The sequence below is a fragment of the Mastomys coucha genome, unplaced genomic scaffold, assembly GCF_008632895.1.
Source record: "Mastomys coucha isolate ucsf_1 unplaced genomic scaffold, UCSF_Mcou_1 pScaffold7, whole genome shotgun sequence".
In the NCBI taxonomy this organism is placed as follows: Eukaryota; Metazoa; Chordata; class Mammalia; order Rodentia; family Muridae; genus Mastomys; species Mastomys coucha.
Window position 1 is genome coordinate 91,108,227 of NW_022196913.1, and position 27,724 is coordinate 91,135,950.

Genomic DNA, 27,724 nt, shown 5'->3' on the forward strand with positions numbered 1-27,724 from the left:
TTTGATACCAATGTAAGATGTGGGCATTCCTTAGAAACCATAATATCACTAACAGGTGAGGTGCTTGCTGATAATCCTAATGACGAGTTTGTTTCCTGGGATGCTTATGGGAGAAGGAGAGAGCCAAACCTCTCAATTGTCCTCTGACACCCTCACATGAACTCTAACAAGTATACAAAGACACATACATACACAGGGGGGTGGGGTGGAGGAGAGAGAGAGAGAGCAAGAAAGAAAGACAGCGACAGAGAGAACATAGAGAGACAGACAGACAGAGATAGACAGACAGACAAAGAGGCAGACAGACAAAAAAGAGAGGGACATAGAGACAAGGAGATGAACATACAATGAATAAATATAATAAATGATATAAATGCACATAAAAATACGCACAAAAAGCTGTTTGGGTTTTGCATAGACTTAGGACTCTCTTCAAGTCCTTTTATGGAACTCAGAGACAACTCAAGACCTGAATTATCTATCCTCCACCTCATGAAAGAGTTTCACTGGACTTCCAAATTCCATCATGTCAGACTGTTCCATTTTCCTAGTTGAAATGAGTAAACATCACCCTAAATTGATCAAAAAAGATAAGTAGGGACACTTCATACTCATCAAAGGTATGCTCTACCAAGATGAACTCTGAATTCTGAACCTCTATGCTCCAAATGCAAGGGCAACTACGTTCATAAAAGAAAATTTACTAAAGCTCAAAGCACACATTGCACCACACACAATACTAGTGGGAGATTTCAACATGCCACTCTGGAAACAGAAACAGAAACTAAACAAAGACACAGTAACACTAACAACTTATGAAACAGAAGGATTTAACAGATATCTATAGAACTTTTTATCCTAAAGAAAAAGGATATACCTTCTTTGCAGCACCTCATGGTACCTTCTCCAAAAATGACCATATAATTGGTTGCAAATCAGGCCTCAGCAGATACAAGAAGATTGAAATGAATCCTTGCATCTTTTCAGATCACCATGGACAAAGTCTGCTCTTCAATAACAACATAAACAATAGAATGTCCACATACATGTAGAAGCTTAACAACACACTATTCAATGATACCTTGATCAAAGAAGAAAGAAAGAAAGAAATAAAAGACTTTCTAGAGTTTAATGAAAATGAAGCCAAATATACCCAAACTTATGGGACACAATGAAAGCAGTCCTAAGAGGAAAACTAATAGCTTTAAGTGCCTCCGAAAAGAAACTGGAGAGAGCATACACCAGCAATTTGACAGAACATCTGAAAGCTCTGGAACAAAAAGAAGCAAATTCACCCAAGAGGAGTCGAAGGCAGGAAATAATCAAACTCAGGGCTGAAATCAACCAAATAGAAACAAAAAGAAGTATAAAAGAATCAACCAAACCGGGACCTGGTTCTTTGAGGAAACCAACAAAATAGATAAACCCTTAGCCAGACTAACTAGAAGGCACAGAGACAGTATTCAAATTTACAAGATCAGAAATGAAAAGGGAGACATAACAATAGACACTGAGGAAATCCAAAAAATCATGAGATCCTACTACAAAACCTATACTCAACAAAACTGGAAAATCTGGATGAAATAGACAATTTTCTAGACAGATACCAGGCATCAAAGTTAAATCAAGATCAGATCAACAATCTAAACAGTCCCATATCTGCTAATGAAATAGAAACAGTCATTAATAGTCTCCCAATCAACAAAAGCCCAGGACCAGATGGGTGTAGTGAAGAATTTTATCAGACCTTCAAAGAAGACCTAATACTCCTCAAACTATTCCACAAAATAGAAACAGAAGGTATTCTACCCAATTCGTTCTATGAAGCCACAATTACTCTGATATCTAAACAAAGATCTAACAAAGAAAGAAAACTTCAGACCAATTTCTCTTATGCTTATAGATACAAAAATAATCAATAAAATTCTTGCAAACTAAATCCAAAAACACATCAAAATGATCATCCATCATGATCAAGTAAGCTTCATCTCAGGGATGCAGGGATGGTTCAATATTCGGAAATCCATCAATGTAATTCACTATATAAACAAACTCAAAGAAAAAAAAACATATGATCATCTAATTAGATGCTGAGAAAGCATTTGACAAAAAATATCCCTTCATTATAAAAGGCTTGGAAAGACGAAAAACTCAAGGCCCATACTTAAATATAGTAAAAGCAATATACAGCAAATCAGTAGCCAACATCAAACTAAGTGGAGAGAAACTTGAAGCAATCCCACTAAAATCAGGGACTAGACAAGGCTGTCCACTCTCTCCCTACCTATTCAATATTGTACTTGAAGTCCTAGCCTGAACAATTAGACAACAAAAGGAGATGAAAGGGATATGAATTGGAAAGGAAGAGGTCAAATTATCACCATTTGCTGATGATATGAAAGTATACTTAAGTAACCCCCAAAATTCCACCAGAGAGCTTCTAAACCTGATAAACAAATTCAGCAAAGTAGCTGGATATAAAATTAACTCAAGCAAATCAGTGACCTTCCTCTACACAAAGGATAAACCAGCTGAGAAAGAAATTAGGGAAACAACATCCTTCACAGTAGTTATAAATAATATAAAATACCTGGGTGTGACTCTAACTAAGCAAGTAAAAGATCTATTTGACAAGAACTTCAAGTGTCTAAAGAAGGAAATTGAAGAAGATCTCAGAAGATGGAAAGATCTCCCATGCTCGTGGATTGGCAGGATTAATATAGTAAAAATGGCCATCTTGCCAATATCAATCTACAGATTCAATGAAATCCCCATCAAAATTCCAACTCAGTTCTTCACAGACTTAGAAAGAGCAATTTGCAAATTCATCTGGAATAACAAAAGACCCAGGATAGCCAAAACTATTCTCAACAATAAAGGAACCTCTAGTGGAATCACCATCACGGACCTTAAGGTTTACGACAGAGCAACTGTGATAAACCTGCAAGGTATTGGTAGAGTGAGAGGGAGGCAGATCAATGGAATAGAATTGAAGACCCAGAAACGATCCCACAAACCTATTGTCACTTGATCTTTGACAAAGGAGCTAAAACCATCCAGTGGAAAAAAGACAGCATTTTCAACAAATGGTGCTGGCTCAACTGGCGGTTAGCATGTAGAAGAATGCAAATCGATCCATTCCTTTCTCCTTGTATAAAGCTCAAGTCCAAGTGGATCAAGGACCTCCACATCAAACCAGATACACTGAAACTAATAGAAAAGAAAGTGGGGAAGAGCATCGAGCACATAGGCACAGGGGAAATTTTCCTGAACAGAACACCAATAGCTTATGCTCTAAGATCAAGAATTGACAAACGGGACCTCATGAAGTTGCAAAGCTTGTGCAAGGAAAAAGACACTGCCAACAGGACATAACTTCAACCAACAAATTGGGAAAAGATCTTTACCAACCCTATATCTGAGAGAGGGCTAATATCCAATATATACAAAGAACTCAAGAAGTTAGACTCCATAGAACCAAAAAACCCTCTTAAAAAATGAGGTACAGAGCTAAACAAAGAATTCTCAACTGATGAATATTGAAGGGCTGAGAAATGTTCGACATCCTTAGCCATCAGGGAAATGCAAATCAACCCTGAGATTCCACCTTACACCAGTCAGAATGGCTAGGATAAAAAAACTCAGGTGACAGCAGATGCTGGCAAGATTGAGGAGAAAGAGGAACACTCCTTCATTGTTGGTGGAATTGCAAGCTGGTACAACCACTCTGGAAATCAGTTTGGCAGTTCCTCCAAAAACTGGAGATAGTACTACCTGAGGACCCAGCTATACCACTCCTGTGTATATACCCAGAGGATGCTCCAACATGTAATATGGACACAAGCTCCACCATGTGCATAGTAGCCTTATTTATAATAGCCAGAACCTGGAAACAACCCAGATGTCCCTCAACAGGGGAATGGATACAGAAATTGTGGTACATCTACACAATGGAGTACTACTCAGCTACTAAAAACAATGGATTTATGAAATTCTTAGGGAAATGGATGGATCTGGACAATATTCTGAGTGAGGTAACCCAATCACAAAAGAACACACATGGTATGCACTTTCCAATAAGTGGATATTAGCCCAGAAGGTCGGAATACACAAAGTATAATCCACAAACCACAAGAAACTCAAGAATAAGGAAGACCAAAGTGTGGATACTTCATTCCTTCTTAAAAGGAGGAACAAAATACCCATGGAAGGAGTTGCAGAGACTAACAATGGAGCAGTGACTAAGGGAAGGACAATCCAGCCTGATAAAGCTGTCTCCTAAGAGTCTGTGACAGTACCCAACTAATACAGAAGTAGATGCTTACAGCCATCCATTGGACTGAGTACAGGGTCCCCAATGAAGGAGCTAGAGAAAGGACCCAAGGAGCTGCAGCCCCTTAGGATGAACAACAATATGAACTAACTAGTACCCTCAGAGCTCCCAGGGACTAATCCACCAACCAAAGAGTACACATGGTGGCACTAATGGCTCCAGCAGCATATATATAGTAGAAGATGGCTAAGTCAGTCATCAATGGGAGGAGAGGCCCTTGGCCCTGTGAAGGTTCTATGCCCCAGTTTAGGGGAATGCCAGGGCCAGTAATCAGGAGAGGGTGGAGTGGCAAGCAGGTTGAGGGTGGAGTGAACAGGGGTTTGTTTTTGTTGGGTTTTTTTCTTTTTTTTTCCTTTTGTAGGGGAAACTGGGAAAGAATATATCATATGACATGTAAATGAAATTATCTAAGAAAAAAAGAAATGAGTAAACATTATTCTGGGATATCTTGAATTTTATTCATCATAACTAATTTTTGTATCTAGAAATTTTATATTTGATCCCTTCACCTGTAACTGGAAGTCATAGAATCATCCAGTGGATAAACAGAGGCAAAGCTTTATTTGATTCGTCCACAGTGCACATTGCTTACCACCTGACACATGATTATCAGGGGCAGGTTTTCTAAAAGTAGCTAAGGTCGAGGTATGAAGGCTGTGGATTAGAAGAAATCAGGAGTAACAGTGTTCTTCAAATTTCCCAAGGTAAAGCCTTTGAGGGTACTCGTACTGTCTACCATTGATGAGTGGATTTCAAAGTCATCTATGCAGTAAACATTTCAGACCATATTTACTTATGGGTTATAAGCCTTATAATTCAGACTGTCCATCTGAATCATCCCTTGGAGAAAAAGAGGAGAATGTGATTGGAGATTAGTATTCTTCTGTTCATGCTTTCTACATCTTCTCTCTCTCTCTCTCTCTCTCTCTCTCTCTCTCTCTCTCTCTCTCTCTCTCTCTCTCTCTCTCTCTCTCCATTCCTCTTGCTACAAAATGCCATGTAAGCTCATTACCAATATAATTTTGGAATAAAATCTTAAAATTCTCTTTTCTGTTCTGAATAAATTTTCCACAATCAAAGGAGGTGACAATTCCAATCAGATGTCAAATGCTTTTAAGGTACAGTTTATCTAGCTTCTTTCCTTTAATCATTTTTATGAGGATCATTTATAATAAATACTATGTTCCAAAGAAATATACAACTGTTCTTTTTCCTTTACTGAAGCATGAGACATTTTTTTACAGTAGAATATCAAAAGCATAAAGAGGTTTCTTTTTCTGAGGCAAAATTGGAGTTTCTAAGAAAAGGATTTAATATAGATTCAAGCATGGGAATTAAAAGAGAGACTTGAGAAAAGAACAATAGCCCATGTTCAAGAGTACATATGAGATCTTAAGAGGGAGATACCAGCACAAAAGATAGTCTTACTGCTGAACTACAAATAGCACTTACACTTTAAAACTGGACTAAAAATTTAGTAGTATAATCATAACTGTATTTACATTATATAATAAGGTGACCTGTGGAGTGGATTCTACTCTTGGGAAACAGAAAATAAACATTCTCAAAAACAAAATGCTAATGCCCTGTGATTCAGTTCGATGGCTTTACAAGGATGAAGAGGGAGGGAGGGAGGGAATGAAAGAGAGAGAGAGAGAGAGAGAGAGAGAGAGAGAGAGAGAGAGAGAGAGTCAAGAAGAGAAAGCATTAAAAAGTGAGTGACAGAGAACAAAGAATATTATAAATGTTCCAAATAAGGAATATTCATATTAAAGTGAATCCAATGGAAAGCAAATGACTTTCTTGTGTAATGCCAGAATGTGGGTAATCCTCATCAAGGCTAATTTATTCCGTATTAGCCATACTTGAAGTATTTATGACTTGGGACCCAACATCTGTATGTAGTTTACTTCTTTCAATTTAAGAGAATACACGTCTTCCTTCAGTCTTGCCTTCAGTGGAACAACTCCAAACGTGTGTTTTGATATTCAAAGGGAGGAATTTTAAACATGTCCTATGATGGACATTTGTCATTTTCATAGAAAATTTCATATAGAACTCTGGAAAATTTAGCATTTTACTTATGTGATTCTGGTATCTAGAAATGTGAAAATTTGATCTTTTTACCGTAATTGGAGGTCTCAGGCCTCTTTGGAGAAACCTTACAGATAAAGTAGAACTTGAATATCTTTCTGGAACAGTGGTTCTCAACTTTCTTAATGCTGCGACCCTTTAATACGGTTCCTCCTGATGTGATGACCCTCAACCATAAAATTATTTGTTGCTGCTTCATAACTATGATTTTTCTACTATTACAAATCATAATGTAAATACCTGACATATGACTCATGTGGGGTTTTGATCTGCTCTTCTAGAGGCTGAAACTCGGTGCTCATTCATAAACTGATCTTGCACCTAGGCCCAGACCTATGATGTCGCCTCACCAAGCCTACTCTATGCTCTTGACTTCAAGTTGAACATGAAAAAAGCTTGAAGTAGAGGTCCCATCCTTAGACAGTGGTCACAGAAAGATTAACCCTCAAAAGCATTCTGTAGATGGTCTTGTTATGAGCTAACTTTCCCTAGGCAGCAATATATATACTCATAGAGGTGGCAGCATGGACGATAGAGGTCTTCTTCCAACTTGTGGCTTGCCTTATTGTCATCACCTATCTTGTAACCCATCTATTCTTAAGGTACTCATAGTATATCTTCATCATCATCTCTAGAGTATAAAATACAAGCAGTGTATCAATGTAATTAATCCTAACATGTCTGCTCCACTCAATACCTTAAAAAAAAAAACTAGTGTAATAAACCCAGGGAAATGTGGTATATAGTTCAGAGAGTGGCTAGATATCCCTTTGGCCAGATTTCCAGTGTTAATATTATTCTCTATACATATTCCCTCTGTGTCTTTCTATATGTCTGTTTCTCCATATCTCATAGTCATTCATGTAACTCATGCTATCTTTCTCCTAAAGCACCATTGTATGTTTGTTGAAAAGTTCCTCTGATGTAATCACAGCCCAATTTTCAAAATGACAGCATTAACATGAATGTAATCACCTTATTATGTAATCATGTTATCTACAGATCTTATTCTGAATTTACCAGTTGTCCCAATCAATATGCAGTGGAAATTCAAAGTCATTCTGAAATCATTTAGTACTTTTCAGGTAAATTCTTCTCTGGGAGAAATTGGCCAGAATCGTTTACTGTTGCTGATGACTGTGACCATTACAGGTGGCTGTGACCCACCAAGTGGTTGCTGGGAACTGAACTCAAAACCCCTGGAAGATCAGTTAGTGTTCTTAACCATGGAGCCATCCAGTAATGGTTTTTAAAAAATGCTCCATGTACTAAAGGAAACCAGTGAGATGTCGTATCAGCATTTTTAAATGCAAGACCCCCCTTTACATGGATTAGTTTACTAACACACATTGTACTGTGGCAGTGATTTCCATTTTTTTTTTTGTTTTGTTTTTTGTTTTTTTAGAGACAGGGTTTCTCTGTATAGCCCTAGCTGTCCTGGAACTCACGCTGTAGACCAGACTGGCCTTGAACTCAGAGATCCACCTACCTCTACCTCCAAAGTGCTGGGATTAAAGGCATGTGCCACCACTGCCCTGCAGTGATTTCCATTTTATAGAAGATTAATGTGGGTGTTGGAGAGATTAACCAACTTCATCAGTTTCACAGGTATCCTCAATGATGGAATTAAGATTCTGACTAAGAGTCCAGTTCCAAACTGATGTACTACCTTTTGATAATGAGGCCAAAGTAATGACTCACCTCAAGGCAAAATTAATTTAAAAGGTTCATTTGAACTAAAGAGGGATATATGCACCGAGTGAGCGTTGTGGGTAAGATGTCATTTCCAAACCTTGATGGGTACTTTCAAAGAACCTGGAGGCTGTGCATTCATGGGAAGGGACTCATAAGCATCCATCAGCAAAAGCTGGTGGTCTCTCTAGAGTGGTTAATGCTGCCTCTGTGGTGGAAAGTGGTTGGCACAGAGGAACCATAAGGGTAACTGTAATGTTTCAAAGGAATTGTTATGTTTAACAAAACCTTTTTAGGGAGCAGCTAGGGCTAACAGCCTCATTTTCTGCAAAACGAATCTGACACACTTGCTCAATTATATCCCTGACCTGTTCTCTTGCACTTCAGAGGAGAAGATAGGCTGTGAGCTGCCCCAAGGTGGGGAAACACCTACTTACTTTAACATAGTTCACAACCCTTTCTCAGCTCTGTAGAGGTCTCTAGCCCCACCCCATCTGCTCCCTGGCAGCCTGCTACTCTAGTCTCAAAGACTCTTCTCCACCCGAGAAGCACTGCATCCTGTACTTATCTCTTAAGCCACAACTTTTAAAGCAATATTCACCCCAGTTTCATAAATCCAAGCTCTGAAAGAGACATGGTGTATTTGGCAGGCTGTGTAGAGGCAGCATTAGAATATTTGCTCATCATATTGAATCCTTGATTTGCACCTTACAGCAATCCCATCTCTCTCCAACATACTTCCAAAGGACTAACCAACTTACCTATGTAGTTATCTTTATATTACTATAACCAAAACTTTTTAAAAGCATCTTAAGGAAGTAAGGAACTGATGTACTTCCTGCTTTCAGCCCATATTTCTTGGCTTCATAAATCCCAAGCCTATGGTGAGGCAGAACATTAGGACAGTGTGCACATTTGACCTAGACTGTTCACTTCATAGTAGTCAAGAAGTACAAAGAGAAATAGCACAAGGGGTGTGACAAGATGCAGTTCCAAAAGACACACCCCCAGTAACCTACTTCCTAATGTTTCCCGAACTTTCCCAAATAGATCGCCTTGCTGAGAATATAAGCCTTTTGGAGGGAGACTTCATATCCAACCCATGGCATCATCTTCTTTGAATTACTTGATAGCAAAACAACTTTAGAGTCACCCAATCAGAGGATGGGAAAGAGATAGTAAAAGCTACCACTTGTGATCTATGTACCTTCGCTCCCTAAGCTCAGTGTTTTGTACACATCCGTTAATCCCCACAATAAACCCAGGTAGAAGAATTGGTATCCCAAAATAGCCATGAGGAAAAGCAGGCTCTGAGAGGTTGCATGACCTTCCTACACTGGTGAAAGTCAGAGTCATGGTGCCTTTCTGGTTGAGTTGGTAAGGCCAGTACTGGAGTACAGACAGACGATACTCCTGATTAATCACATGCTTTTAATTCAGATAATATAACCATCTAAGTCAGAAACACAATCAAATAATCACATTCCTGTGCTGAACTTCCTTTCCAGTGGGATCAAGCGCTAAGGAGAAGAACAGTATTATGAGTATTTGGGAGAAATATAATGCAGAAGATGAAATAGGACATTAATGGATTTTAAACTTGGAATGTTCTCGCAGCAATGCATCCTCTTGGTTTTCTGAACAGTTATCACTGCCCATCCTCCTCCTCACACTGCATGTCAGACTCCCTCTCCTCTGCTAACCCTTAGCTTTGTCCTCCACCCTCTGTTCATGCTAAATTCCTTTCCTAGGTGATCTCATTCCCTTGTGTAGCTTAAAATAATATTTTTGTACCAATGACTCATAAACTTCTATCCCCAGCTCTTAACACTCCCTTGGGCTCTAGATTTATTTATCCAACTGCCTACTTGACATCACCTCTTAGCTATCTAACAGACATATTAAATTTAGTATGTTCAAAATAAAATTCTCCATTTACCCACATCCATCTTCTTTATCTGTTAATGATGTCATCACTACCAAGCTTCTTAAGCCAAAAAGGTAGAAATGACTTTCATTTTCATTCTTTTTCTTACACCTCTCATACAACCTATACACTGATTTCCAAAATATATTCAAGAGCTCACCACTTCCTATCACTTCATTCCTCCACTCATAACTGAAGTCACCAATACACTTGGGACAGTTCCACCCCTTCCCGTAAGAGTTCATGCCTTGTCCAGCAACCAGCCAAGGTAACTATTCTAAAGCACAATTTGAGTCTTTTTTTTTTTTTTTTTTTTTTTTTTGTTTAAGCTTACAGTGGCTCAGTCAGATTTAGAATAAAATACAAATTCCAGGATGTAGCCAGCAAGCTGGACACCACATGCTCCTTGTCACCTTCTCAGAAATGGCCACACTCCTGTCTCCCCACCACCTTCCTACCACACTGGCTTTCTTTCTGTTTCTCTAACACAGGAAGTTAAAGGTCACTCATGGCATGGATCTTTGCAACCTGCTCATTCTTCAGCCTGGTAAGCACATGCCTTAAATCTTTATTGCTTCCATTTCCCCTTATTTGAGTCTCAAATAAAATGCCCCATCATCGCCACCACTTTCAATGGCCATTCTACCCCAAATAACTTCTTCCATTCCCTCCCCAAATTCATCTTATGCCAGGATCTATTGTTACTATTTCAAAAGCATTCACATTGCTTGTGAGCACTGCATATTGCCTGTCTGTTCTCTCAAATATAAAATACAAGGCAAACCTGACTAAAAGAAGATACCTCAACTGATGAAAGGTTAAGTTCTGTGGAATCTGAAGGGAGGTTAATATTCTAGAGATTGGGTGATAACATCAATGTCATCTACTCATGGTGAAGCTATCCACTAGCAATTGGTTATCGAGAAGGCCTAGAGTTAAAACAGTGTTTTCAGGAATCATTTAACTTACATTTCAAAATACCAAATAGCCCAGTCTTTTAGGTATTCTTTCCATTTTAAAATTTGAACTGTCACCTTTACCTATAATTTCTAAGGAATTTGAATATGCAGTACAAGTTTCTTGGGAAGAAATCATTTGATTACAATCAAATTTCAAGATCCTATAAAATTTTAAAATTGTATTTCTCTCATCTTTCTCAATACAGAAATATATGCCTACAATTCAACTACTATATCAAAGCCACAAAATATATGCTGCTGGCTCAGTGGTCAGGTGGTCGATAGCGAGGAATCTTTAGTGCTGATAAAAGTGCAGTCTTATATATTAAGTATAAATTTTATACTATGCATATAAGGGCATCATCTGTAGAAACTTAAAATAAAAGTAAGTCATTTACCTTGCACACTAAAAGTTCTAGGGGAAATGATACTAAAATAAAACAATGCATGAAGCATAAAAGTGACAGATTCCCAAGCAAGTGTAGAAAACAGGGAAGGTCCAAAAAGCTTGGGGATTTGAAAAATTGGAAGAAGCAATTGTTCTTATCACCACTTGGTAAAAAATACTGATTTTATAAAAATTGTAAGAGCCAGAGGATCAGAGAATTTACTGGGACTGGATTTCTAGGACTGTCAGAAGCTATGCCCAGAAGGCCTCATCAGTATGATGGCCTAAATATGAGCTGAACAAGGACAAGAACAATACACACATCAAAGTGAGTGAGGAAAACACACAAAACCGCAACACTAAACACAGATCTACAGACACCTAAGTAATGCTGAAAGTAAAGAAATAAGTATTTCTGAAAGTAAAGAAATAATCTTCCCCACAGAAAAGCATGACAATTGGTTATCTAATACCAAATGGTCAGCCCTGAAAACATGCATACACCTAACATTATACAAACTCAGTAGATTACTTTTAGGAAAAAAAAAATATATATGTATATATGTATATGTATATATATGCATATATGTATATAACAAATATTAATAAAATCACAAGCCATTAATTTGAAAGAAAGCAATGAGGTGAAGAATGTATGGGGGATTTTGGAAGAAGGAAGGAAAAAGAAGAAATTATGTTATTATGCTATAATGTCAAAAGAAGAAAATGACTGATTCTAGCACAGTTTCCTTACAAAAAGAGAAAAAGTTTCACACCATTTTTAAACTGAAAGTTTAACATTTGTCAGTTAATACATAATTATATAATATATTATGTTAATATATTATATTATTTATATATAATACATATTTTATATATATAAATTTTAGTTGGCTTAAGATATCTTTAGTTATATGAAATAGAGCATGCACCTAACAAAAAAATTATGTGAGTGTGTGTGTGTGTGTGTGTGTGTGTGTGTGTGTGTGTGTGTATTGGCACAAGATGTTGATGAGAATAGGCTATAACAAAGTTAATTAAATTTTTGAAAAGTTATGCAGCCTATGAAATACCAAGCCTAAAGGTTTTGTGACAATTTTATATGGTGAAAAGTTTAGAATAGTTGCGTTTGTGAACTTCTTTCAGAAAAATTTTTTGTATTGATTCTTTGTAGATTTCGCATTATGCACCCCAAATCCCACTCATCTCCCTGTCCCTCCATATTTGCCCTCTACCTTTGAAACGTCTCCTCTCAAACAAAACAAAACAAAACAAAACTCTCCCCATAGAAGCTGAGGTGTCTCCCAGGGTGTCCTACGGTTTACCTTTTTGTCCAAAGAGCTTCAGTTGCGAATGTTCATTGCAGTGAGCCATTGGTCTGATTTGAGGCCTCTGCTTCTGCTAGATTATCAATGCTGGATCATCAATGGACTCCTCTTGGATATTCTGTTGTTATCCTGTGTCATGAAGATCTTGCAGCTTTAGTTTTGCATGACTGGCCCCATCATGTGCTCCAGTAGTACATGGGGGTGGATGTTGGGGTGGGCTAACTCAAAGCCCTGAATCTAGGCCTGAGAGGTAGCTGAGTTGGTCTGCCCGAAAGCACTCCTGTGCCCATTCCACTAGGGTCAGCTCCCCTCCTTTGCCAAGGTGAGAGTTGGGGCCAGAAGTCCTGTGTGTTGTCGGCAAGGGACAGTGCTGTCCCTTCTGACCATGCTATCAGGGCCAGCTTTCTCAGTCTCACAACCTCAGAACCAGCTTACCCACACCTCTTCCACCAGAGGCAGCTCCACTCTTCTGCCTAGGTGAGGAGCATGACCCTTCTTCTGAGAGCTGCAGCCTTTGTATGTGTATGTGTGTTGAGGGTCAGGGAGCAGATGCAAGTCTCCCATCCAGGCAAGGTTTAGGGCTAGGTCTCCCATGCTGCCCAGATGAGGGACAGGGACAGCTCCGTTCAGCCTTCAGACATCTACATGGCTCCTGGTAGCAGCGTAGACCAGGGCTGTCAGCATGGCCTTTTGTGGTAACATAGGTCTTGGACATCAACACAGAGCCCTATTGCTAGAGGGCTCTGTGACCCTCAATGGCATACATAGTCAAGACTGCACCACTGCCTCAGGTGGCAGCACAGGCTACACACAAAAGGCTGTTTCTCTCCACCCTCATTTGTCCAGTTCCACTTCTCTTCTTAATCACAAACCCACTCCCCTTCTCTTTCTCTTTTATCTCTTTTATCCATCACATACTCTCTAATCGTAGTGGTTTTTGAATGATGATGTCTTCTTTTGAAAGGTAAGATGGTTAAATGTTTGTCCAACTTAAAAGATTCCAAAGGAAATAAATCCTTGGCCAAAGTTAAACTCATCACAGAAAAACTAATTCAACAGAGTTGTTCAGTCTCATGGTTGAACTGCCACCACAACCAACTAAAGAGATTAGCAAATAGGTCAAGGATGAGAAGTAAATGTAGAAGGGCATGTCAAGTCAGCTGTGGATCACCAGTCTACAGGGACTGCTATTCTCCCTGGGCTGGGATGCAGCTCTGGGAATCACAGCGATTCACAAAGTAGTCAGTTTGTTCAATGGAAAAATCATAGGCCCACTGACACTTGTGTTTCTTACTGGTTCTACTGATGGGCAGTGTAATTCACCATTTCTCAAGGAATAGAAACATCAGCAGACTTCATGTCTCTGGTTCCACCTCTCTTCATTGTGCCCAAACCACTTCTCTTTCATATCTCTCCCTCCTATTGGCTTGCTTCTTCCTCTCACTTCACTCCACCAACTACTTACTCACTTGTGACCATGCCTAGGCCCTGTGTTTGTGAACTTCTATGAGAAGCTTAGGAAGCTTCTCCTGACAGAAGGAGGAAGTATTTTAAAACCCATACTTCAACCAAAATGCATAGCCAAAGACAGGAGAGGGCAATTGGCTAGAGAATCCTTACCCAACAGCTCAACGAAATGTAATCAAGAACACACATGAGGGAGCAGTCTTACAATATGATTTTAGAGTAGATAAGACTCATTTATTCCTCTCTAAATGGCAACCACTGCTTTGCCATTCAGTATTAAGTGGAAGAATGAGAAGAAAAGTATTTTTCTATTTGTTTGATGCTTAAAAAGAACCATATTCACATATGGAAAGGAGACTATCTGGTTATCATTAAGAAGTCATAACCTTGGAGTACTATCCTTTGACCAGACAGGACTTCGGTTGCTTCCATATTGTTCCTAGTGCTGCATACAAAATAGTTCTAATTCTCTCATTTCCAATCACACGAGAGGATTATAATCCATTACTCAAACTGCATACATGATACATATGACTGATTTTATCACTGAGCTGGGATGGAAAGGGACACATCTTTTTTTCCAGCTTAGAGTACTTAAGTTCCAGTGAGAAGGCACACAGAAGGCTTTTCTGTAGAGCCTGGTGGTCATTTGTCGTTTCCTAGGCTTCACTCTCTTGACTCCAGAGCAACATAATGAGCAGAGTATCCACACCTCTTCACAAGAGCCATATGCAAAATCCACTGCTAGTTCTGAATTCTAACTGAGTTTGCCTATGTCTCAGCCTCTGGTACATGCTTGAAATTCTTTTTAAAATTCTTATTTTAACAACTTCTAACAATCTATCTACTATTTATGACTAACTCATAAAATATGCCCATGTATCTCTCTCTAACACTTTATGTATTTTTCTGCTACATCAGTATTCATGGATGCCTAATAATCCATAGTAGGAATGGTATAAAAGTTTTTACACGATGTCATATTTGTAAACCTAAATGAGCTATTTCCAGTTTTTAGTATTATAAGTAACAACATAATGTATAATCTTATAGCGAAATCTTAACATTAAGTTCCTAATGATTACCAATTCTTATCATTTGTACATAAAAGTATATGCAACATTTTAAATATTTGAACATTTAGTAATTTTTTCAGGTTGCATCCCAGGCATTAAAGATAGAGTAATGAATATGAAAGATAAAGATTCCATGGAGCATAATACCAAATTGCTTGCAAAGCATTTATCACTATCCTCAATACATGTGCAGGCAGCAGTGTAGAGTATCCCCTTCCCACACCCTTGGCCACTATCTCACAGACCCATAAGTACCTTCTTGCCATCCAGAGCACTATCTATCTAGAATATCCTATCTATTTTTTGAAGATGTCAAGACCATAGTAGGTTCTCATACATGATATAATCCAGGTGCAAGTGTTTTACTTTCAGAAGATTGTACCCCACAAACTAACTTAAGTAGACCAAATCTCAAATGTCTGACCTAGAGCTTCTAGCTCCTCATAGCACTGCTCTCATTGTAGCATCTATTCATTCATTCATTCATTCATTCATTCATTCATTCATTTTTCTTCATAGACCACAAAATCCTTGAAAAAAGAACAGGAAAGGCTCTTGAAAGAAGTGTAAAAGTAGCTAATCAGTCAAGCCAAGCTGATGGAAATGAAGGGTGGCTGAATCAGATCCTTGCTCATCCTGCAACAGCATGACATAGTAAGTACTTGCCATCTCTTTCCATTCCTACCATCCTCTTTCACTATTAGAAGTTAGTTTTGCAGACAAAGGCAGCAATGGCTGGAGGCTTGCAAAAAGTCTGGTCACAGACAGTAGCTCATAAATAGTATTGTAGACAAGGTTGGTTTGGGTTTTGGGGGTTTTGCTTATGTATTTGTTTGTTTTAGGTTTTTATTGGCTATTTTATTTATTTATAATTCAAATGTTGTCTCCCTTCCCTGTCTCCCCTCCGTAAACCCCCCCCATGCCCTGCCCACTCTCCTTTGCCTCTAAGAAGGTGCTCCAACACCCACCCACTCACTCCTACATCACCTCTCTAGCATCCCCCTATGCTGAGGCATCAAGCCTCTACAGGACCAAGGACCACTCTCCCACTGATGACAAATAAGACCATCCTCTGCTACATATGTAGTTGGAGCCATGAACCAAATCCTGTATAGTCTTTGGTTGGTGGTTTAGTTTCTGGGAGATCTGAGGGTCTAGTTAGTTAGTATTTTTGTTCTCCTTATGGGGTTGTAATTCCCTTCAGCGCTTTCAGTCCTTCCTCTAACTACTCCATTGGGGTCATACTGGGCTCAGTCCAGTGGTGAACTGTGAGTATCTGCACCTGTATTAGGTGCGGCAAGGCTCTCAGAGGACAGCTATAGCAAGCTGCTGTCAGCAAGCACTTCTTGACATCAGCAATAGTGTTGAGGTTTGATTTCTGCAGATGAGATGGATCCCAAGTAGGCCAGTCTCTGGATGGCCTTTCCTTCAGTCTCTGCTCCATTTTTTGTCCCTGCATTTCCTTTAGACATGAACAGTCCTGGGTTAAAAATTTTGAGATGAGTGAGTGGCCCCATCCCTCAACTAGGGGTCATGCCTGTCTACTGGAGGTAGTCTCTACAGGTTCTATCTCCACTTTGTTGGGTATTTAAGCTAACGTCATTCCTGTTGGGCCCTGGGAACCTCTTACTTCCATGGCATCTGGGACTTTCTAGAGGCTGCACCCAGTTCTCCATTCCCCACTGCTACATATTTTTATTCATTTTTCTGATCCTCTGTACTTCTCTCCTGTCTCTCCCATACCTGATCCTGCCCCACATTTTTTCCCTCCTCCTCCTCTTTCCCTCCCACATCCCTCTCTCATTCCCTCTGTCTCCCATGATTATTTTGTCTCCCTTCTAAGTAAGAATGAAGCATTCATACTTTGGTCTTTCTTCTTGTTAAGCTTCATACAGTTTATGGAATGGACCATGGTTATTCTGAGCTTTTGGGCTAATGTCCACTTGTAAACGTCATTTTGGGCCTGGGTTACCTCACTCAGGATGATATTTTCTAGTTTCAACCATTTGCCCGCAAATTTCACAAAGCCGTCCTTTTTAATACCTGAGTAATACTCCACACCTTCATGTTAGAAGTGTTGAAAAGATCAGGAATTCAAGGCACATACCTAAACATAATAAAAGCAATATACAGCAAACCAATAGCCAACATCAAAGTAGATGGAAAGAAACTTGAATCAATCTCACTAAAATCAGGGGCTAAACAAGACTGCCCACTCTCTCCCTATTTATTTAATATACCACTTGACATTCTATCCAGAGCCATTAGACAACAAAAGGAGGTCAAAGGAATACAAATTGGAAATGAAGAAGCCAAGATATCACTATTTGCAGATGATACTATAGTATACATAAGTAACCCAAAAAAATTCACGAGAGAACTCCTACAACTGATAAACAACTTCAGCAAAGTGGCTGGATATAAAATTAACTCAAAAAAAATCATTAGCCTTCCTCTACACAAAGGATAAACTGTCTGAGAAAGAAATTATGGAAACAACACCCTAATAGTATAAAATACCTTGGTGTGACTCTAAGCAAGCAAGTAAAAAATATGTATGACAACAGCTTCGAGTCTCTGAAGAAAAATCAAAGAAGACCTCAAGAAATAGAAAGCTCTCCCATGCTCATGGATCAGTAAGATTACCATAGTAAAAATGGTCATCTTACCGAAAACAACCTACATACTCAATGCAATCTCTATCAAAATTCCAACTTGATTCTTTTCTTTTCACAGATAGAAAGAGCAAATTCTCAAATTCATCTGAAATAACAAAAATAAAGCAGGATAACAAAATCTATTCTCAACAATAAAAGAGCTTCTGGGGTAATCACCATCCCTGACCTCAAGAACTACTACAGAGCAATAGTGATAAAAACTGCATGGTATTGGTACAGAAATAGACAGGTAGATCAGTGGACTAGAATGAAGACTCAGAAATAAACCCACACCCCTATGGTCACTTGATCTTTGACAAAGAAGCCAAAACCATCTAGTGGGGGAAAAAAAGCATTTTCAAGAAATGGTGCTGGTTCAACCGGTAGTCATAATGCAGAAGAATGCACATTGACCCATTTTTATCTCCTTTTACAAAGTTCAAGTGGATCAAGGACCTCCACATGTAACCAGAGAAGCTGATTCTAATAGAAAAGAAAGTGGTAAAGATCCCTGAACATATCAGCACAGGGGGAAATTTCCTGAACAGAACGCCAATGGCTCAGGCTCTAAGATCGACAATTAACAAGTGAGACCTCATAAAATCTGAAGGGCTTCTGTAAGGCAAAGGACACTGTCAATAGGACAAAATGGCAACCTACAGATTGGGAAAAGATCTTTACCAACTCTACATCCAATAGAGGGCTAATATTCAAAATATACAAAGAACTCAAGAAGTTAAGACTCCAGAGAACCAAATAACCTTTTTAAAAAACAGAGTAGAGCTAAACAAAGAATTCTCAACTGGAGAATCTCAAAGGACTAAGAAGCACCTAAAGAACTGTTCAACATCCTTAGTCATCAGGGAAATGCAAATCAAAACAACCTTGAGATTCTACCTCACACCAGTCAGAATGGCTAAGATCAAAAACTCAGGTGATAGCAGATGCTGGTGAGGATGTGGAGAAAGAGGAAAACTCTATTGCTAGTGGGATTGCAAGCTGGTGAAACCACTTTGGAAAGCTACCTGGTAGTTCCTCAGAAAACTGTAAATAGTTCTACTTGAAGACCCAGCTATTACGCATATACCCAAAAGATGCTCTAACATATAGCAAGGACATAGACTCCACTATGTTTATAGCAACCTTATTTATAATAGCCAGAAACTTGAAACAACCTAGATGTTCCTTAATGGAAGAATGAATACAGAAAATGTTTTTTGAGGAGATGTAAAAAATAGTTGTAGGTCGCCCTCATGAAATCAGACACAAACATTAGCATATGATTATATAAGTAAATTAGTATAATAAAGATATTATTAAGATAAATCATAAATGAATTCAAAACGTCATTCTCTTCAACAATACCAACACCAAATTCCACATGTAAGTATGGATAACAGATTTGGCACACCAAATCCATCCTTGAGGGATCTTTATCTTTCTCTAGAGTGGGGGATATAGTTTGCACATCTTCCCCAAATCTGCTTTATACCTAATCCCTCAATAATGGGAAAAGCATCATCAGCACATTCTTGACCTTCATATGTAACCTTTACTTATCTTTACTTTAAAGACCGTCTTCTGTAGAAAGCCTCCACCACCCAGAGCTTTTCCCACCACTTTTGTCACCAATTTCACCCTCTTTGACTTCTCGTCACTGTGGTTTCTCCTCCTCTCTGTTCACTTAATGCCTGCCATACCTAGAATGTCTTCTCTCTACCATTTTTGCTTCCAGTCTGTATTTTCTGTAATTCTTGCTTCAGACTTACATTAGATCTCTCTTGAATTCTTTTGGTGAATGATGAGAATCTTAGATATCCCATGCATTATCCAGACCTCACAGATATACACTTACTTAATAATGATTATCTATTTCTATCTATCTATCTATCTATCTATCTATCTATCTATCTATCTATCTATCTATTTATCCTGAAATGAACAGGATAGATAGATAATTTCATGAAGAAGTATCGATAAGAGTCTTGTCTTTACACTGACTTTCCTATGACTTCTGACATTTATTGTAATATTTTGATTGGTTCATTGAGAATTTCATGCATGCATGCAATGGATTTTGATCATATTCACCCTCCACTTCTTTCCTTAACTATTTCCAGATCTCCCCCACCCTTTTTCAATCTCATGTCCCACCATTTTCTTATTGGACCCACTGAGTGCAATTTATGCTACCCATATACAAATAGATTTGGAACCGTCCACTGCAGCATGACAGGCCACACTGTTTGGATATTACTTTACACAAGCCACCTAACTACTCCCTTGAAGGAATATAAAGTTGCAATAACATCAGCTCTTAAAAGTGTCTTGCAGGGAAGTCATAAAAATGGGAGCTCAAGACAGCTAGTTACCTTGCAGCCATAGTCAATAGTCCAAGAGGAAGAAATGTGTGTGTGCCTTCTGCTCAGCTCTCCTTCTTCATTGTATACAGTATCCCTTGTTCAGGAAATTCTCCCTTGTATAGTTAAGGTGCATCTTCCCTCATCAATTCATAGAATCTAGATTTGTCTTCCCACATCAATTGATAGAATCTAGACAATCATCTACAGGTTCTCCAAATGATTCTAGATTCTATCAAGTTTACAACATAAACTATCACTCTACATTAGAAAAACTGAGAGTTAGGCCTGCAGTGGTGGCTCACAACTTTAATCCCAGTACTCTTCAGGCAGAAGCAGGCTGATCTCTGTGAGTTCAAGGTCAGCCTGGTCTACAGAATGAGTTCCAGAACAGACAAGGCTACACCCTAAAACAAACAAGCAAACAAAAACCTGACAGTTCAAAATTAACTCTGTCATTGGGCTCATTTTTCAGATTATATGCTTAAGGGTTGTTAGTTAAAATTATACATATATGTGTTTATTAAACATGTATATACTAAAACAGTAGTATGAAATGTTGATGTATTGTTGCTAATTTTGGATGATGCCCCCTTTATCAGACTTATAAGCCTTCTACTTGCCAGACTCCTAAGAAGACTGTTTCACAGACTGAGGACTTAGTGAGCTGCTCATTCCTGACATTTGATATAAAAATAAGCAACAAAAACTTCAGTGTTGCCAGTCCATGCTACACCAGTAAAATTTTCAAAAAGAAATGAAAACAAAAAACAAAAGTTTCTATGTCTTCACTAGCCAAGAATTCTTTTGATTCTCTTATCCCTCTTACAATGTCTAATAAATACAGAGACACATAGATGTGTATCTAACATGTTACATTTAAACAAATGGGTGAGGGAATAAGTGGTCTGTTATATTGAACCATTTTAAAACAAAAATCTTCAAACATAAAATTATTCTCTATGTTACTCACACATGTTACTAATGAACAGAAATCTAGTGTAGTGCCTCTCATGTTTGCTTCTCAAGTCTGTTCCAATAAGGGAAAATCTCCAGCTCTCTCCAGAGAAGCCCTTTGGAATCTACCTGATCAAATAAATCTATCTGGTTGTTTTTACAGTTTTAATTAGGAAAGAAAAGAAACAACTCAAGACTGAGAAATGTTAGATTTTTAATGTGATTGGTCCTTATGAGATGAGATAATATGGTATAACTGATACCTTAAATATGACTCTCATTTATGATGACTTCTTTTAACTTTATGAAATCATTTTCATTAACAATTTGACAGGGAGAAGCAAAAGCAAAGGATCCTGTGTCTTCTAACAGCTGTAGACTTGGAGCAGAGAATAAATGGCAGTAGTATATTTGGATCCAAGTGTGAACTTAAGTTTCTTCCAGCACTCATTCTCAGTTCTATTTTTAAAAACCAAGAATTAATTCTTATGTATGCCCTCCAGCTCTGGGAGTTACTGATGGAATCCATGGCCTGGGATACACCTGCAATCTGGAGAGAAGACCATCTCAGTATCCCTTCCAGAAGATGGATGCCTTGCTGATTCTCAGTCACTACCACAAGCCCCAAATCTCAGATTCCACTCTCTGGTAACATTACAACAGACATAGAAGGGCACTATGATTACAGTGTAAACCCTTTCTGCAAATATACAAACCCTAAGACAACTTTCCTCCCATTTTGCATTCAGTATAATTAAAATATTTTGTCTATACCAAACCATGGCAGTACTAGAAAACACATAGTCTAGGTTCTTAAACAAACAGTATCAATACTTTTTCTGATACATGTTAACCCTTATTCTGTTGTTTCACTACTTCTATCAGTGTTTACAGTGCACATATAAAACAAATGGATTCATTGGCAACCCTATATATGTGTGCAAATATATTATCACGCCTTGTTTATATTAGTCCCCATTGCTTCCCTTCCTCATCTCAAATACTTTCACTTTCTATGTTTTCAGATTTCACATATGAGAGAAAGCATGCGATATGTTGGGGTCTTCCTCTCCCACTTCTATTATTCTCTCCTGTTCCTCCATCTAATTTTCTTGGGACCTCATCTCCCCCAGGTCCCACCCCAGTCACCTCTGTACATTCATGTCATGTGTGTCTGTGTGTGTGTGTGTGTGTGTGTGTGTGTGTGTGTGTGTAGTGTGTACATTTAAATTTTGTAGATAATGGAAAACATGATATTCCTCTTTTTGAGTCTGGCTTATTTCAAGTCACATGATTATCGCTGGTTCTATCCTTTTTCCACAAATGTCATAATTTCATTCTTAGTGGCAAAATAAATTCCCTTATGTATATATACATAAGTTTCTTTATTCATTCCTCTGTTCATGTGATTGTCATGTATGACTCTCACTGAAGTACACAACCATATACAGATTGCTTTTCTTTTCTTAGTTTTGATCATGTGATCACCACAACCATGGTCCTTAACCAATTTTAATTAAAATTCTAACAAAGTTTTATTCATTAATAAAATGCAATTATATGCTAACAAGAAGTCAAGTCCTCTATGCATTAATTTTAAGATACAATAATAAATTAAACACAAAAATCAATGTGGAAGTCATTCAACCCCTCTATACAGGGCCAAGTATTTAGGTTTGTAGACTGTACAGTATTTCCAATCACAGTTCTTCTCTCATGGTAGGAAAACACTCATCAACTCACAAGTTAATGAGCTATGCTCTACTATTATAACACTTTAGTTACAAAATACATGACAGACTAGATTTGGTCCACTGATATGGTTTGCTGACCCTTGTCCTAGTTATTTAGGATAAGAGTCAATACTGTCCAGTAAGACTACAGTGGACACAAAGATATGCATGTATCTAAATTTTCAACACTGAAAAAAGTAAAACACTTAGGAAAGTTGGATATGATCATGTTTATTGACTTTGATTTGGATAAAGTATTATTATTGCAAAAACAGACATTATTTTTTTATATCTTACTACTTGCTTTCATGTTTTAGTCCTAGGTCTTTTATACATACAGTTCATCTTAATGCATCCTTGTCATGTTGCAAGTGTTCAGTGGCCACTATGATGGTTAGTGTACAATACTGTATACTTGCCTATATATATATATATAGAGAGAGAGAGAGAGAGAGAAAGTAGATTGTTATATGACTTTTCTTGGAGAGAAAATTTCTACTCACCCCAAGTAGAGAGGACTTTAAAAAGCTAATTATATTATTGCACTCAAGTGTGGCTTGGTACCTATGAGTTTATTTAGGTTGAATTACTTAGCTGAACATGGCTACTCTCAGGTCAAAATGCCCATCCCTGCATTGGTAATAACTGATGAAAGTTGCATCATGGAAGCCACCCCATGTGACCTGGAGGCAGCCATATCACCAAAAGCTCCTTCTCTAACTACATTTATTCACTGCTTATATAACCTCAGAAAGGGTCCTCATGAGCCTTGTGAGTTTTGTATGAGCTTCATAAACCCCATTGGTCTTGTAAGTTACAGGAGCCTCCAAATATCTGCTTTCATTGCTTAGTCAGGATTATCCAATAAGAATAAAATGTGATACACAAATGCAGACATATATAGAAACATACACATATATGTCTACATAGAATGTAAATATTCCAATATAGAGGAAACAGCTACACACATAGGAATATGAGGATAAGCTGGTGTTATTTGGAATAAACACAGAAGATACAAAGATGATGTCACTACTTTGGTATATGTGGCTACCAGTCAGAGAGAGGGTCTTTCAGAAGAGAACTAATCTATGGGGTAAGCAAGGTTTCCTGAATTGAGAGCAAGGAAACAGGATTCTCTCTCTCTAGAGGAAAAGATACATGTAACATCCCAGAGACAGAAAAGGGAGCAGCTTCTTCTGAAGGTATGAAGCATCAGTTTACACAGTCAAGTGGGGTGCAGAGCCTGAGGACCGGCAGCGCCTGTGGGAACAGTGTGCATTGAAATGGACGTGAGACACATAACCACAGAATTGATCAAACTTGACACAGGACATAGAGGAAACAAGTGGGAAGGATGATATTGAGGGTCATCAGCCAACACAGGACATTTGGGAACAGTGGAAGATTTAGATAAAGATGAAAAGTTTAGCCTTGGCCACCTTTGAGCCTCTAGGGATAGGTGTTCAAAGATAACAAGGAACACAGAAGCTATGTGAACAGAGCAGACGTTTGCACTAGGGAATCTCTTTATGCTGGTAGCTGCCTTTTCTGATGCAATCAGGGTGGGGAGATGGCTCAGTGATATAGCACGTGCCAGGTAAGGACCAGGGTTCAGATGTCCAAAAGTCATGTAAGTGAGTATGGAAATCTGCTTGTAATTCTATGGTTCAAAAGATGGAGCAAGGACATCTGCAGAGAATGCTGACTATCTAAACTAGCTGTATCCATGAATTCTGGGTTCAAATTAGAACCCTGCCTTTGTAAATAAGATGAAAAGCAATTGAGGAAGGAACCTGGTACTGATGTAAGGTATCTGTAATCATACATTTACATGTGTGTGTCTCTCTGTGTGTGTGTGTGTGTGTGTGTGTAAAACACTCACACACACAAAAACATGCATACACATATGTATACACATAAATGGAAAAAAAAAAGAAACAAAAGCTCTCTCTTCCCATCTTCCAATACAAAGTATTTGTAATAGCTTTCTGTCACCTCATGGAGAATGAGATTCTGTTCAGCCTGCCTAGTACGTGGGCTTTTTCTACTTTTTCCCTAACTAGCTCCTGTTCATTTTCATATGTCAATTCTAATATTGCTGTTCAGGAAGAATTCCCAGGCACTCAGAGGAGGTCAGATACCCTTACTGTCTAGATCCCCTTACATATTTCCTCAGTAACACTTTTCACACTTGTAATTTCGCATCTATTCACACAACTGTTTGATTAATGACTTTCAGCCTGAAAAATAATGATTAGTGAGCAACAAGTCTATTCTTGCTTGACATTGTTATACTAGCCTATGTCACTTAATTGGCAAGGCTAGATGCTCAATAAATATTTATCAAATGAATAAACATAATATTAAAAGTTCATTTGGAAACCCAAAGTTATCTGGGATGGATCATAAACAATAGCACAGATTCCACTATTCAGCCAAAAATACAATCTAGTAAATGGTACTAATTTCTGTATTTTTTTACAATTTGACTTCGATTTTTAATTCTTTCATCACAGTCGGGGTAGTATAAATTTATTCCCAGTTGTTTTGTGTTTCTCAGTACTGATAGGGGTATTCCCTGCCCAGGAATCCTGTAACTGGCCAACAAAATAGAGAACTCTCATTTTTCCCTAGTTTCTTGTAAGTTTTGGGATACACTGAGGGTTTCCCCCTCCTTTGATGACACATTCAGAGACTGAGTCGGCCCCTTACCTCATTGTCTCCCTTATAGCATTTGTATCTCTAGGCAACTTATGTACTACTCTTTAACTATCTGAATGGAGATAGAGGGAAGAGAGAAAATCTAGGTAGGAAAAGATGGGTTACTTTTCAAAGCATGATGCTAATTCGCTTGTGTGAAAAATGAAAGATCCCAGATGACTTGAATGAATGGATTCCACAACTGTGGTAAGAAGTGCACACAGAGGCAGGAAACATCCAGAAGACACGAGAAATGTCTTCTAAGTCTTTTCCCTGTCTGTGGTCAGTAACACTGTCTGAGAGGGAGTCAGCCCTTTTCTCAGAGCTCCTGCATTAAGCAGACAACTCACCTTTCTCCCTCTTAATTACTCATTCATGGCTCCTGGACTACTGTTCCACCTCTGGGTTGTAAAGTACCCAAAGGCATGGGCACTCAATCAGAGAGTGTCCACTCAGCCACTGCTGTGTTGTCAGCCTTGCTCCAATCTGGCACAAAATAATGTGCAAGACAAGGTGTATTGAATAAGTAAGTGTGTTAACAGAGTCCTAACCTCCTTTATGTTATAACACTAACCAACAGCAACTTAGAGAGGAAAAGGTTTATTCAGCTCATGTGTCCATTAATGAGGGCAGTCAGGACAGGAATTTAAAGAGGAATTTGAGCAAAACTCTGGAGGAATTGTCACTTGCTGGCTCACTGACAGACCCATGCTAAGCTAGCTTTCATATAAGCCCAGAGCTATCTGCCCAATAACGGTGCCACCCACAGGACACTAGGCATTCCTACATCAAGTAGCAATCAAGATAACCCCTACAGACATGTCTAGAGGCCAACTTGATCTGATATCTCAATTACAATTCATTTTAAGGGTAATTCTAAGCTGTGTCAAGTTGATAGTTGAATGCAAACTTGAGAAGAGTAAATAAGAATACACAAAATCAGAATCCCAGCTCACATTTTAAGCTTTTGGAAGAAACATCACATTTATGCTCCTCACCTCCATGTGAAGCAGTCTATTCCTTTCAAAGCGTTTATTAAGAAACAGTGGTTAAGGGTATAAGTCCTGAAGCCCAAATGATGTGTTTAAACAGCAGCTAAGGTGTCTACAGGAGAAAATTAAAGACTCTGAGTACTGCTTTCTACAAAATGGAGAAAGAACTGTAGAACCGACATCATTAGAATTGTTATGAAAAGCAAATGAGGTAATCACTGAACAGCTTTTAGACCATTCTTCTACACATTTAGAAACACTCAAAAGTCATCTTTTATACTTATGATTCTTAACTTTCAGGGTGACAATTTCAAAACTGCCACATTTGCTGCATGTATACCATTTACTGAGCAGTAAGTAAAATATTCTGTGTGGGTTTTCACAATGAAGTCATAGTTAATTCTGTGGGTTATTATTTTACCTCTCAACCATTATGAGACTGGGGCTCAAGGGGGCTACATAAATTGTTTAAGGTCTCATAGCTAGTAATTAGATTTATTGTCATTGGACCCCAACCGATAATATAGCAGCTCCTCACATTCTCTCCCGAGATGTACACATCTTACATCTCATACTAGGTTATAAATTTCATGCCAGGCAAGGATTTGAATTGATTTATCTTTGTATCCCTGAACTCATCTACCTTAATGCTTTGTATGCCAACAATGAGTAAATAATTATTAAGTGATTAAACACACTGTGGAGGGACCCCAAAGTCAAACTCCATCAATGTCATTCTGTTGTCCTGGCATGGAGTTTGCAGAAGGTACTCAGTGCCCGTGCATTTTGAAACAGAAGCAATCTTCTCATTGTTTGGGCAGCACCTTAAGGAATGCTAATGGTTACAAAGGGAAGTGTTCCTCAGAAGCAATGCCATGTACTCAGGTACATTGTACCACCAGATCTATCTCAATGTTGTCTGAATTCACCTTGAAATGTTTACATTGACACAGAGCAGCGCAGTCCACTGTGATCTAAGGAAACGTTTATCCAGGACTGTTGTGTTAACTCAGTTATTATCCTTCATTGCAAGCCTGAGCAACTGGGTTAGAGCATCT

General features: G+C 38.4%; 1 long non-coding RNA gene across 1 annotated transcript in view; it reads left to right on the forward strand.

The window, feature by feature from the left end:
* Nucleotides 1–21,654, forward strand: part of LOC116082646 — a 28,565-nt gene extending 6,911 nt beyond the window's left edge. The window contains exons 2-3 of the long non-coding RNA XR_004115379.1: nucleotides 15,784–15,918; nucleotides 21,573–21,654. This is a non-coding gene — a long non-coding RNA (uncharacterized LOC116082646). The remainder of the gene's footprint in view (nucleotides 1–15,783; nucleotides 15,919–21,572) is intronic.
* Nucleotides 21,655–27,724: the final 6,070 nt, after the last annotated feature.